We start from the raw sequence: 5,489 nt of genomic DNA, 5'->3' as shown, positions 1-5,489 counted from the left end.
ACTCCGGCCAGCGGCCTTCCACGTCGAAGACCATGAAGAACAGCGTGGAGGCGCCGTCGTATTCGAAGTGGATGGCGAGGGCGCCCTCCGCACGGCAGACTCGAGCGACCTCACCCCATCAGCGAGTCATGAAGATCTTGCCTGGAGAGACGGCCACAACCTCCGCCCCCATCGTCGGGGCATCGCACTCGGCGTGCTGCAGGCACAGCTCGTGGGGACCCCTCGGCGGCATCTCAGTGGAGAAGAATGACGGCAAGCAAATCCAAGAGTGCGGGGGCATTGCCGCCCACACCACCAGTTCGCGCGAAGAGACCTCGGCATGGGTTCCTGGGGCGACGGCGCGTGCCACCGCGGCGCGGCGACCACGGCTGCGGCATGGACGGCGTTGGTTGCCGCCTCCTCCTCCGGGGCCCTCGGCCCGGGCATACAAAGGTAGCGGATACCCGGGGGGAGGCCGCTCATACCAAGGCCTCGTCACCTCCGGCCTCACGACGACGTCGCAGCAGCGGGCCAACCTCTTCTTCGGCAGATGTGGCCCCGGCTCGTCGCGGGGTGTTTTTTCCCTTCTCAACGGCCAAGAATCTTCATATCGGCGCCATGGGTGTCGCTGCTAGTGGTGAGGCAAGGAAGAAAAAGCAAGCGGAATGGGAGGAGATGTGCGACGGGGGCTCTACCCCCTCCCCATTTATAGCAGGAGAAGGCCAACCGGCGACCCCCATGATCACAGGTAATGATCATTTTTCTGCATGCACCAGAGACTCGTCAAGTAGGGTAGTTGCCGAGGTAGCGTGGGGAAGCGGAGACGCCCATGTCTCGTCAGTCGCCACGTGTCAATCATGGCCGCAGGTGGTTGGGGCCCGCGGCGCTCCACACTTGCCCCTTGGCTTTGCCTCGAAGCCATGTCCGAGCGTGCCTTGGGCCTGGGGGCTACTGTCGGCGTTCTGCGAACGGGGGTCCCCAGACTTGCCTTCCCGCAGCCCACGGCGTGGCTCCTCCAGCGGCCTGCTACGGCCCATCTTCACCAGCAAACACTCAAGACCCTCGCGAGGGTCCAAGCCTCGCGAGGCGGGCGACACAAGACCTCCTCAGGGGCAGCCTCCCTAGGATAGCTCACGAGGAGCGGAGAGATCAAGGCGAGGGGCACCTCGCGAGATTCCCGTGACATGAGCCATGGCGACCGAGGCCAGGCGGGCGCCAGCGGGCGCAGAGTACTGGTTTCCTCTTTGGTGCTAAAGGAGCAGGCGCAGGTGAGGAGTCCCGAGGCCTCAGGCAAAGGTTTCCATATCGGTGCAACGAGACCACGACCAGCAGGATGGCAGGACGGAGGCCATCGCGGAGCCCACGACGACGTCCCCACCAGAGCCTTTGCCAGGATAAGACCACCTTTTGTCAGGATAGCTTGTACTAGTTGTCCGCCTTCATATTGGCCGTTGTGGGATCCCTGCCCGCCTAATATTTGGGAAGAGGACCAGGGCCTGTATAAATAGGAGCCATTCCATCCGTAGCCTTCACACAAGCTCACCGAGCTCAAGAACACCTCTCCTCAGGAGGCTGATCTTCCCTTGCACTTGTACTTGTTCATCCTCAGCCTACAAGGCAATCCCCGACACCACACTGGAGTAGGGTATTACACCACATGGGTGGCCCGAACCAGTATAAACTCTTGTGTCCCTTGTTCTTCGAGTTCGATGAGCTGAGCTTTGAGATCGTAGTGAGGGAGTGAGCTAGGGCGAGGGAGAGATCTTTGTGCGCACCCCAGAGTTCGAACCTTAAGGGTTTTTCCGGAACCCGAAATCCGACAGCACTGACTGGTGCGAGATCCCCTTTGAATAGGCTGAGGTTGGATCCACCCTTTTTAGGGTCGTCAGGATTGTACCGAGGCTTTGGATTATGCAAATGATGATTTTTGGCTTCGTAGTGTGCTGTCATGAAGTTTGCCGCCTCCTCAGTAATGAATGCCTCAGCCATCGATGCTTCAATTCTATGTTTATTTTTACATATTGCTCATAGCGTCTTCTGCATCCTCTCAGTTGCGTAGCCCCAACGATTTTGCATGCCCCCCTATCTTGCCTCGGTTGGGAGATGCAAAATCAAGTGCTGCATTTGATTAAAGAAGTCCGGCGGAAAGATCTTCTCTAACTTGCAGATCAACTTCAGCGCCAACTGTTCCATTTCTTCTAGCAGGCCAGGTGATTGTTCTTTCGCACAAAGAACACGGAGAAATAGCTCAGCTCTGCCACTACTAGCCATTCATCCTCAGGGATGAAGCCACACAACATCACTGGCATTACCCGCTCAATCCATATGTGCCAATCATGACTCTTGAGACCAAATATCTTCAATTTATCAAGACTCGCTCCCCTCTTTAGATTCACTGCATACCCATCAGGAAACATCAACTGCAGTTGCACCCACAAGATTATTTCCCTCATTGCTGGCCTTCCAAGATTGAACCATGCCTTTCGCTTTGTCTAGTTCTGCTGTCCTTTCGGTTCTTTCATGTTTTGTAATGGCCTATCACCTAGCGCCTCTAGATTGACTCTAGCCTTAGTATTATCCTTTGACTTCCCATCTATGCCAAACAATGTACGAAAAAGTGCATCGGCAATATTATTCTCAGTGTGCATCACGTCGATGCTATGTGGGCAAAGGAGGTCTTTGAAGTAGGGTAGATCCCACAAGCATGTCTTGTGAGTCCAGGCGTGTTTCGAATTATACCCCTTTAAATACCTAGGACGCTCTGGATCTGGCTCAAGAGCATTTAACTGATCCAGGGTCTCTTGGCCTGTCAACGCAGGTGGTGGAGAGTTTTTGACAACTCTACCTCTGATGAAGTTCTTCTTGTCTTTCCTGAACTTATGGCGAGGATCCAGGAACTGTCTATGCATGTCGAAGCAAGAAAACTTGTGACCGGCCTGAAGCCAATGAAACTCAAGAGCTCCCTTGCATGTGGGGCACAGGAACCTTCCATGCACACACCAGCCAACGAATAGTGCATAGCCGGCAAGTCATCCGTCGAGTACATGTACCAGACACGCATTATGATGTTCCGTTTGCTAAAGGCGTCGTATGTCTTGTACCCATTATCCTAGGATTCTTGCAATTCGTCCTTCAGCGGCTGCATGTACATTCATATTCTTCCCCGGATAGTTGGGCCCTGGAATTATCAATGTCAGGAAAATGTTCTTTCTTGCATAATCTATCTGGGGGGAGATTGAGTGGAAAGACAAATATGGGCCAACAACTGTATTGGGTTGCCGTCACACCAAACACACTGAACCCATCCGTGCTGATGCCGACTCGAGGATGCCTCGGGTCTGCCGCTTTGTCATCATGTAATGCATCGAAGCTCTTCCATGCTTCACCGTCCGATGTGTGCACCATCATCAGCTTCCCATCTGCATCTAATTGGGTTCTTTTGCCCGTTTTGTGCCATGTCATCTGTCTGGCCATCTCTTCGACCATGAAAAGACATTGAAGTCTTGGTACGATTGGCATATACCGAAGAACATTAACGGGGATTTTGGTCTGCGTCTTCTCACCCATACCATTGTCTACCACAACATACCTGGATGACTTTCAAATGGGACAATAGTTCAAGTCCGCATACTGAAGCCTAAATAAGGCACATCCATTCTCACAGGCATGTATCTTCTCATAGGGCATCTTAAGAGCATGGAGGATTTTTACTGGCCGGTACAGGTTTGTAGGTAGTACATGGCCTTTGGGTAGAAAACGTCCAAATACTATCATCATTGCATCGTAGCATTCTCTGCCCAAGTTGAATTGAACCTTCGGAGCCATTATTTGTGAGATGGCATCCAGCTGACAAGCTCAATGTGCTTGTGGAGAGGACGTTTTGAAGACTCCAACATTTCATTGAAGGCCTTTGCAGATTCCTCCATCTCATCGTCCGAGTCCCGAGCATCATCAAAGTCTTGCACCATGTCTTGCATCCCGGTACCATGCTCGTCGGTGCGACGATGAAGCACCTCAGCTCTAGCACGTTTGGGCAGACTCACCATGAAATGTCCACACCGTATAATCGGGCGTAAAACCCCTCTTCTACAGGTGTTTGCCCATTTCATCCTCTATCCTTTTGTGCCAATTGTTGCACCCGGCACATGTGCACCATGTTGTCCTCTCGCCATTTGCAAATGCAGCTCTCAGAAACCCCTTGGTTATTGTTAATCATTCAATGGTCATGTCTTTCTAACTAGTGTGACCGGTGTACATCCATGCACGATCAGTCATCTTGCCTAGCTACTGGACATATAAGAAATATATATACAAATCAACATGTATATATTCATTAGTTAATGGAGTTTGTCACTTTTATTACATCCATGCAACCTAGATGCTAATAGTTAAAGATAGGTCCTAATCCCACCCGAGTATGTGTAGACTGGGTTCGTTTTCCCATGCTTTGCTCCGGATCCAACGCAAAATTTTGGCAGCACCTCCCCGCTGTTCTCCTGGTACACATCTCGGCAATAGGCAGAGAGGATGTGTACCCGGAGAACAACAGGGAGGCACTGACGAAATTCTGCATCGGACCCGGAGCAGAGCATGTGGAAAAACGAACCCAATCTACATATACTCAGGCTGTCCATGCATAATGTTGGACAATTCGAAAGAATCACAGTTATAAATATGCAAATGCATGAATATTTATAGATGTAGCCCTTTCGAACGGGAGACGCATAGTGGTCATGCATACTGATGATTGAAGACACCTATAGCTAGAAAGTTTCATCGACACGAAGACCGGAACATAGAAAACGAAGGGACGAGGATATGTCATTTGTGGTCACCGACGAACGCAGGGGCGGAGCTTGTCGAGCACTAGACCCTCGCAGCGACGAAAATCCTTCTGGCGCTCGGCGTTGAACACTAGATCCACATCCCACAAGTGAAGCCGGCGCCCGGCGTCCCGCAACAATAGTTCTGGTGGCCGATGACGGTTGAACACCTTGGCGAATTTGTTTGGTAGCCTTTGCGATGAGGATTAAATCCAAGTTTTGAAAGTTCAATCAACCAAACCGACTTGAGTCAGTTTGGGTGTTTCAAGTTTCAACACTTCGCTTTTAATCGTCATCGCAGAGGCTGCAAGACAAATTTGCAATGGTGTTCGACCGCCATCGACGCCGAGAACTGTTGTTGTGGGACGCCAGACACCGGCGTCACTTGTGGGACGTGGATGTAGTGTTCGACACCGACGGCCACATGTATCTCGCACTGACGATACTTACTATTTAGGGTTCCATCGACAACGAGGAACTCCCTAACCTGCTCAACCCGGTTTTGTCGGTGATGCACCCCTAATCTTCTTCCTCCTCCTCCTCCTCCTCTTCTTCTTCTTCTTCTTCTTCTTCTTCTTTTTTTTCATCTTTCTTCTTTCTTCTTAACATAAACTTAACCTAATAAACTTAACCTAAACTAAACTAAATCTAAGCCTAAAAAACAGAAACTAAACCTAAACTAAACCA

Source organism: Aegilops tauschii, chromosome 4 (genome assembly GCF_002575655.3).
Source record: "Aegilops tauschii subsp. strangulata cultivar AL8/78 chromosome 4, Aet v6.0, whole genome shotgun sequence".
NCBI classification, from domain to species: domain Eukaryota; kingdom Viridiplantae; phylum Streptophyta; class Magnoliopsida; order Poales; family Poaceae; genus Aegilops; species Aegilops tauschii.
Note: the sequence above shows the minus strand (reverse complement) of the source record.